Raw genomic sequence first — 9812 nt, 5'->3', positions numbered from 1 at the left:
GCGTTTTGCATAGAAGGATCGGACGTGAGTTTTCGAAAAGCGGTAGATAATTCGCGATCCGCACCTTGGAAATTAGTGCTGTTGTCACTGTAAACGTCGGACGGAAGACCGCGACGACTAGTAAAGCGTTTAAAGGCGGCGAGAAAACCGTGGCATAATCGTCTACATATTTCAAATGTACGGCCTTTGTCGCGAAGCAAATAAAGATCGCGACATAATATTTCTTTGATCGCTGGCCTCTGCCTACAAACGGAATTATATTTATCGATTCGGCGTAGTCGATGCCCGTGTGTGTGTGTGTGTGTGTAAACAGCTGACGGTGTGACGCGCGGATGGGGAAGAGTTCCCATCAGTTGTTGCGAAGGGCAAGCGCGCTCGTGGGCGTATTTTACACGGATGTTTTTTCACAGTGGAACGCGCGGAAATTATCCAATAATTTTGCCGTAAAATTTGTAAAGTTAATTGAGTACCGCTGTATAACGCGATCTTGTGTGAGCGCTATCAATTAATAATTCCGAAATTCTATGTTTTGGTAGAATAATTGGATGGCCGTTCCGAAAAGCTCAATGGCGAATTTTCAATCCGCCCGCCAAGGCGAATTAATTTATCTTTTCCAAAGAAAGGATGAAACGACAGCAAAGGGCTGGATTTAAGAATAAAATTATTATTATTTAACGCCCGAAGTTCGACCGGGAAATGACGTCCTGTACATAACGAAACCAGAATAAAGAGGTTTCCTTCACTTCGTCAACAGACAATGATATTTTAGTCGCTGGCGACCTTGTCGTACGACATTTCAAATTGTTAATAAGACGTCTAATGTACGCGGTGATTCGAATTAAGGGGGGACATATACCCAGAGGCACCAAAAAATAGACTATATTTATGAATTTTTTTCTCAGAAAGTATTAGGATTATCAAAATGAGGTTTTTATCAGTCTGTTATATGTATCTTTAGTAATATAAGGTAAAATTTTTATTGAAAAATATTTTAAAAATTGGCAGATATTGCTACTGACATCAGATACTATTGTGTTTTGCGGTACCCAATATGCAATTTATATATGGTTCATCGGAAACAAAAAACTCGATTGATTCTTAAAATATATAGATAAATGTAGTCTTTGTTGTAACGAATTTTTAAAATTCGCAATATTTGTAAAATGACATTTATCTGAATATAAGAACAAATTTTTTATTTAAAAAAACGATCGTTTTTTGGCTATTAAAAAAACTAAAGCGTTTAAAAAAAACCCTACGCCCTACAACAAAGACTAAATTTATCAGTATATTTTAAGAATCAATCAAGTTTTTTTGTTACAAATGAACCATATAGATTGCATATTTGGTACCGTAAAACGCAACAGCATCTGACGTCAGCAGCAATATCTGTCATATTTTTTTATATTTTTCAATAAGAATTTTACCTTATATTATTAAATATACATATAATTGACTGGTAAAAACCCCATTTTGATAATTCTAATATTTTTTGAGAAAAAAATTCATGAATATAGGGCTACTTTTTAGTGTCTCTTTTTAGTGTATGTTCTCCCTTAACTTTCTCCAACTGGAGACTTCGTTCGGCAGTTCCCATTTAGCATGACACACGGTAGAAACTCGTAATTCAGATTCGGTAGTCTCGCGATTAGTCTCGAGTTTGTGTTGGAGCTTGTCATAGACGTATAATATATAGACCGAGCGTTTGGCCGAAACTGTTGACAGATTAGAAAAAGACAAATGCTTATAGTACCGTAGATCTGTCCTTCTTTTGCAACCTATTGTAATCTCAAGAGTGGGGCGGATTAGGGGCGGATCAGGGGAGCGATCACCAATGATCGCAAGTTTTGTTCCCTTCTACTGCGTTTTTAGACAAAGATAGATCTACGGTACTGAGCATCCGTCTCTTTCTAATCTGTCGATATAGTTTCACTACAGGAGAGATAGGCGACGCTCGGTCTATATATTATACATCTATGGAGGTTGTTGTGAATCGGCCACGCTGTAAAGGGGGAGTGCAGCTAAGCAGGGTCGGACCATCAAAGTTTGAAATCGCGGAACTATGCGGATGACAAACCTCGCGAGGCGCAATCCGCGGGATTTTCCCTGGACGTGATCCCATTTAACGGATGGTAGACGAATCTGTACTTCCAATATGCGGTTCGCGACGTATGTATTCCATTTAGACGGATGTCCATGCAAACGCGACAAAGGAATCGGTCTATCCATACATTGGAATATGCTGCAAATTTAATCAATTTAATACGAACGCAAATAATTAAATTAACAAAACGATCGCGTTTAACTCTAGACGCGGTACACTAATTGTTTTAATTAGCGCTACCTTTACTTTCGCGGCTAACAACATCACGGAGTATTCGCTGAACGAATGGACAATTCTCAGGTAACAACCTGAGAAGAGAATTATTGGATATAATTATTGGAATTCTTGGAACAACCCAAGAGAATTATTGAATAATTTCCGCTGCGTACGCTCGACTGGAAGCATCGACAAATCCGTCTAAATCTCGATAGCTAAGGTTTTTAACTGCATTTCGGTCCATCGTGGGATGTGTATCTCTTGTAATTCAACGAATTCTGCGTAATATTTTTCCACAGCTCTAATAATTCAGTAGCGATGGGAAAATCCCAGTCGTATTTACCGATTCACAGTTCTTGAATCATTATTTTGAAAATAATGGTCACCGGAGTAGCCCATCTCAGTGGGTCAAAAAGTTTGACGATAAACGACAAAATCGATCGCTTCGTATTCGTATCACATGAGGACGGCTCGATTTGAAAACGAAATGAATCCTCTCGCGGAGTCCATGTAAGACCGAAAACCTTGAGAGTATTATCATGATCGAATGGACGTTCAGTAGCTAACTCATGTTTTCTCGGAGGAAAAATATCGTCTAACAATTCTTTTAAATTTGAAACCCATTTTTGCAAATGAAAACCGCCTCGCCATCATTTTTGTGAGTTAGTCACGATACTTTCTTTTAGCGGAGATTAAGGAGCAAAGGAGAAAATAGTAGGGGTTACTCCAATTTTGCATCTCTTTCATACATCGCACGATCGAGAGAGAAAGCAAGACGTGATAACCGCTAGTGGTGTCCAATAGCTGTCTCACTCACTCGACGGTCGAACGGAGGGAGTGCGACAGCTATACAGACACCGCGGATCGCGCTGTCTTTCGGCTGTCATACACGTATACACACATCTTAACGCCGGACACCATTCCTGCCGGTGCGCGTACACGTGAAGGCGTGTCCTTCATCGACAGTCAATTGATCAAGAACGCGCATTGCTAGGTACGGAGCCGGAGCCGTGCCGTAAGTTACCGTTAATAATCGTTAAGATAGAATGAGATTATCGGTATGAGATCGTCATAAAATTCGTGTAAAGTTGATGTCATCCGGAAACAAATTTGGTGAAATATTTTTTCAATGTCGGCTGTATATACATAACGATATTGTCGCCATCGTAGTATAATTGATGATAAGTCGCGTTGTAATTTTGGTCCGGTCATTAAGTGGTCATTTGAGGTGAACCCGTTACTTGTTTTGCACGACGCGTTAAACACTACGCGAAGTTTAGTTGTACTGCTTGTTTCACGTAAGACCGGATGGTGGGGAATATATCGCGTGAAAGAGCGTCGGAGCTATCTTCGGAGATTAATATTCATATGACACATCGCTTCATACTCGTTTAAAAAGTCGTTATATTGTTTCGTAAGATCCAGATTTTTTTGGAGACATCGCTCTAATTTAGAATATAAGGTGACAGCGGACTCTCGTAAAGATCCGATATCGATCGGAGGGTCGGATTTAAACGGTAACCATACTATGTATCGGCCATCGGCTGCGCATTGATACGTTTTAACAAAGTGTTGTTCGCACCGTTCATCTTCTTCCGACAGCGACGATTCGGAAGAAATTTCTTCGATCTCCCAGAATTTTTGAAGTAGAATATCGATTGGAGGAACCGATATCCTACGCAATTTAACGAACAAACGGAACCGGCGACTAAATTAGACATTTCGATAGGAATGGATAAAATTCTTATTAATTCATTTCCTTCAATCCTTTATATTAGAACATAAATGCTTACATATTATTACTCAAAAGAGATGTAAACCTCCATGCGGTACATCTTAGGTCTTAGGTAATGTATCGGCGATACTATAACTTTCAAGCATCTTAATTCGGAAAGTAGTGAATGAAAAAATATTTTATTATAGTACTTTAAAAAGCTCTCAAGATAAGCTACAAGAATACGCAATAAAAAAGGAGGGTTCTCGTTTAAAAATATCAATGATCTTTACGTGGCCTTGAAAGCGCTATTCAAGATTACACTAATATTGCTATGTAATGCGTCATATAAAACTTTACAACTTTAATATAAAATATTTTTTTCGAAAATGCGTATTTGTCGAAATATTAAGGAGTTCCGACACGTTTTGCACACCCGTATAATTCAGAAATTGGATATAGAAAGTTTCTGTAACTTGAGATTTTTGATCAGGGACACAAGTAACATATCTCAAATTCCAGCAAATTGACCGAAAACGTTTTTCTCATAAGAATCGTGCGTGATCCTTTTTTAGCTAAGTCGCCGTTTCCGTTTTCATTACAGGCAGATCTGCAAGCCTGAATGTGAGCATATATAATAGCGCGTTGATTGTCATATTCTTCAATAAGCAATTGCCACGCAGTTTCGTAATTAGTGTCTGCTATTTGAATATGATTTATCAACAACGCGGTTTTGTCGGTGACGCTCGTTTTTAGATAGAACAACTTTTGAATATTTGACAAAGAATCTTTTGAGGCGACTAATAATTCCAAGATTCTCTAAAAGTTCTCCCATTCTATGAAATTACCGGAAAATTTAAAGTAGTCGGCTTTATCTAAAACTACAGTTACATTGCCTTTATCTGCACATGTTACTATGAGATGTAGATGATTTTTTATAAAATTATTAGTGATTTTTTCCATTCTAATTATGCGAAGGTCCGTTTTCGAAAGGATATTGAGAGAGGACAAGAATTTATTGATTAGATGGATATTAAAGTTCCTTATCTCCCCTGCGACTTCAAGATGAAGCTTCATAATATTTTTCTCAATGTGCTTAATGAAATCGAAGGAAACCGTGCTCTTATCTTATGACAAATTTGACAAACAAAATTAATATTTCCTAATTGTAAAAGGCCATGGATTTTATCCGGAATCCAATATGGACCAATATGGACAAATTTACGATTCTGGCTTGAGAGAGGAAAGTGGAGTGAGTATAGGAAAAGCAAAACAGACAGGATCGAGATTAATAGAAAAGGAAGAGAGAGAAGGACTGGGAGAAGGAAGAAGGTTTCGAAGGGGAACAGGAAAACTTTGGGTAGGATCTAAATTCTTTTGTTTATTTTTACCTTTATATATCTCCCAAACACAAGGCCCATATATTTCAGTTAGTAGACTTTTGGATTACTATATGTCATGAGCATATTGATTCGTGACTTGGTCGACTTTTCGATCGAGTTACCGGTTTATGTCCTCCATCCAATAGGAGGTCACACGACGCTCATGGAGATTCTTGACAAAGAATTTTCCATCTCGGTGAGATAGATTGCGTTGAAACTAGAAATTTGTAGCATCCGAATAATATATGATATCTCCTAATCAGCGTTTTTTGCAGTATACGGATTTATAGCGTTTTCAAGCACATAATGTCTTTCAAGTAGCGTTTTCCGAAGATATGTTGTTTCCTAATTTTCGTTCGTCATATTGTAATGCGCGCTTGGTAATTTTTTAATTTTTCAATTTTGTAACATTGAAAAGGACCCGAATTGGGTCGAAACGTATGTGTTTTGTTAAATTTCATCAAATATAATTTAATTATACTAAGTACCGCGTCAAAGCTCATATTGGCCTCTTTTTCCCTTTTTTATTTATTTGATTTAGCATTTAAACTTTCCATTACTTATTTATTTTATTATTTATTTTTCATACATTTATATTAAATTAATAATTATTAATTAGGGAACAAAAAATGCGGGGACAAAATCTAAGGCGTAGAGAGAATAATCTAAAACGGCAATGTCTTGAAGCAACAAGCTAACTTGATGTTGACTTATTATTGTTATTGCGAATTTTAATCTATATTTTGTATTATAATATACTTTTATGTGAATTTGAGTCAATAATCTCCGTATAAAATTTATTTTATACGTATTTGACAGTTGCTGAAGTTCAAAATTACTAATTGGAATTATAAGACTGAAATGTATGAAATAAAAAATGTTTTAATAAGACAAAAATAATATGTACACTACATATCGCGCTAAGCTCTTAATTACTCTCTTAATTAGTCTAATCCAGTGCTGGAATTTATTTGCAACTTTCGGCCGAATTTCTTGATTCACGCTTACTGCTCTCCTCTTACTGTTCGCGCCTTAGCAACGCGTCGCCGGACGCTCGTAACTAAGAAGCGCAGAAATGTAGTTTCGATAATTACGGATATAATCACAAATATAATTTCGTACGCTCGAGCTGTAGAATATTTCGTATTTATCAAAACTCGAACACATACAATATAATTAAATTTAATTAATAACATTAAATTTAATTTTTGTTTTATTTGGTTGGTTTTCTCTTCTTCGGTTTTCGCTTGTTATTACATTTTTGATACGTACATACATTTCTGCGCTTCTTAGTTACGAGCGTCCGGCGACGCGTTGCTAAGACGCGAGCAGTAAGAGGATAGCAGTAGGCGTGAATCGAGAAATTCGGCCGAAAGTTGCAAATAAATTCCAGCGTTGGGTCTAATCTTTACTTGTGATAAGAAGAGAAAACCAAATAAAACAAAAATTGAATTTAATATTATTAATTAAATTTAATTATATTGTATGTAGCAAGTATTTTTGTATCGCCAGTGAAGAATAAAATTAGGAATAACTGTAGACGACCCAACTGACTTAATTGATTTTTATTAATTCGATGTCATATAAAAATACAGACTACGTTTCGACCTTTGGTCCAGGTCCTTATCAAGTCTAAAATTAAAAGATATAAAAAATAATAATACAAATATATCAAAAAGAAAATCATTTTATGGATGTATAGCGTAAACCAAGTGAAACTAACGATTGGTATAAAGTAAATCATTTAAACATACCTTACGTAACATTTAATAAAATTTCAACAAGTTAAACTTCTCTAAATACATATGATGTGTCAACTAACGTTTAGTAGAGATGGTAAAGAAACGTAGTCTGTATTTTTATATGACATCGAATTAATAAAAATCAATTAAGCCAGTTGGGTCGTCTACAGTTATTCCTAATTATATTGTATGTGTTCGAGTTTTGATAAATACGAAATATTCTACAGCTCGAGCGTACGAAATTATATTCGTGATTATATCCGTAATTATCGAAACTAAACAATCGATCGTTATAAATAAGATTGTTATTCCGGACGAAATACGAGACTTGACAATAATATCGCAGCGATATATATCTCTCGCAAACAAAATCAAACGGGAATTAAAATCCAAAACATACACCTCAACCGTTTAATCTCGCATTATCTTTATTGGCCACGTTTTCATGGAGAAATGAGTAAATTTCGTGAAAGGGAGATATTAATAAGAGCACAAGCTTGTCTTGCGAGGAGGCGTTATTCCGCAAATCTAGACAAGGGCGAATTAAGTTAGAAATCGCTCTCACTTCGCATTGATTTTCTCGAAACTCTCTAATTCTCGCCTGATCGCTCCGCTTTAAGTAGAATAACGGAGTTCGTTCGTACCTACTCGCATTGAAAACATTGTAAAATTCTCACGTGTTCGTGAGACACGAGACAAACTCTTTCCTTCCTTTGTAATTCAGCTCCTATAATTTTTATTGTTATTAATTTTTGGACTAAATACAGTGTTGTTTTTTTTTCTTGAAATTTAATGTTGTATTCCTATTTCTCGTTAATATCTCGAATGACCGAATCCTATCGCTCGCGCTTCTCGTGCTCGCTCAAACATTTTGTTGGTCCTTCGAGCCGGATGTAAATTTTTTTCTCGTGTTAGTACAATTAAAGCGAATCGCGAGTGACCGAGTGATAATTCGTAAGAGTTAACACAGACAATTCAACATGAGCATGGAAATGGAGAGCCTCATACTCGGGCAGATCGAGTTACAAAATCACGTCTTTCGAAGAGCTAAAGCGATTTCTGGTTTAGTGGCTGCAGACGCTGAAGGTACTGCGTCCCGACGCGAGCTTCCGCAAATTAAGCGACGGATCCTGACGCGCTCCGTCCGCGCTCACTTCATCCGGAAACAGGAAGCGAAGCGAGGACGCTGCACCCTCTGTAAAGAAGATCATTTCTTGATGCTATGCGAGCAGTACCAGCAGAAATCGGCCGCAGAGAGAAAGGCGCACGTCGAGGGTAATAATCTCTGCCTCAACTACTTCGGGCGATCAGGTTGGTGCCTTTCCAAAAAAAATTGTTCCGTGTGTCAGGGGCGGCATCCTCACTCCACGAGGCATGTCGTGAATGGATATTGTCCGGAGCGGTCGGCGCGTCGAATCCTACCGAGAACGATTTCGTGCGTATTCATAGGCCGATATTCATAGTCTGATCTATTTAAGATCGTCTTAAGTGTGGTCTGAGGTTGACTTAAGATCCCATTCAATTAATCAAATGGCCGCGTAGCATTTCAGGATCGGATGATGAATGAATACATGCGTGTGCGACGATACCGTAACGGCGATGGTGAAGCAGCTGTGGAAGCAAAAGAGTTTACCGAACATACAAGCGTCATTGACCGAGAAGGAACAAGTTGCAAGGAGCATTGTCGTAACATCCACGACGCGGACGGCCGCTATATCGTTCCTCTTTCGATATAATCGAAAATTCGTGCTCCCTAATTGATTTCTCCGTCACACGTTCCTGAGTCGCGCGATTACTAGCGCGCATGGAAGAACGCCCACGTGCGCAAACTATTCATCGAATGCAATCATATAAGGAACATGACGCCAGTTCCACCCCGTGGGGATTCTTCTGCGAAAAGAGGGTGCTATCTCTCCTACCACGGGCGATTGAGAGAGACGAGCAGCTCAACGAAACCAAGAATAGTTTTCAACGGGTCATCGCGTCTTCCGGGCGAGACGCTCTACGAAAATTTGCACGCCACGCCAGTCCGAATTTATTACCCGCATTGCCCGACATGTTATTGAGATAGCGACGATACAAGTATGCAACTAGCAACAGATATCGAGAAAATGTATCGCCAAATACTCGTGCACTCCGACGACCAGGATTTGCAGCAAATCTTATGGCGCGTCAGCTCAACAAAAAAAATTCGAATCTACAAATTAAAAACCGTCACCTACGGATTGTGATGTGTTTCTGGCCATTCGCACGTTGCGACAGCTAGCCTCCGACGAGGAAACGCATTATCCATTGGGTGCCGCGGTGTTACAAAATGATATGTACCACGGGACTCTCGATTAACTACCTTGTGGATCGAGGTATGTCACAAACGCATGCTGCATGAAGGCGTTCAGCTCATCCTCACCTACTGCGACAACGATTCTGGATACTACAAGGACGATCAACAGTCACAGAAGATTATCCATCGCTGTTTGCACTGCCTGCGATGCAGGCCTCGACGCAGCAATTAATGAGCGACCCCGCGTAACACTGTCCAGATTTCTGCACACTGGTCTGGGCTACGCGAGACCGATCATGCTAAGGACCACGAAGGTACGGAGCCATAAAAGTTACAAGAGTTTTATAGCCGTTTTCGTGTGCATCAAAGCCGT

The 9812-nt window shown here is 38.5% G+C and overlaps 1 long non-coding RNA gene across 1 annotated transcript in view; it reads left to right on the top strand.

Moving 5' to 3' along the window:
• Window positions 1-5221: 5221 nt before the first annotated feature.
• The window catches only part of LOC145937180 (uncharacterized), a 24920-nt gene continuing 20329 nt past the window's right edge, over window positions 5222-9812 (top strand). The window contains exon 1 of the long non-coding RNA XR_014425515.1: window positions 5222-5394. This is a non-coding gene — a long non-coding RNA (uncharacterized LOC145937180). The remainder of the gene's footprint in view (window positions 5395-9812) is intronic.

Source organism: Prenolepis imparis, unplaced genomic scaffold (genome assembly GCF_030444845.1).
Source record: "Prenolepis imparis isolate NDT839.2.m4 unplaced genomic scaffold, iyPreImpa1.0 SCAF_1, whole genome shotgun sequence".
Classification (NCBI taxonomy): domain Eukaryota; kingdom Metazoa; phylum Arthropoda; class Insecta; order Hymenoptera; family Formicidae; genus Prenolepis; species Prenolepis imparis.
This window is presented reverse-complemented; position numbering and strand designations above follow the sequence as displayed.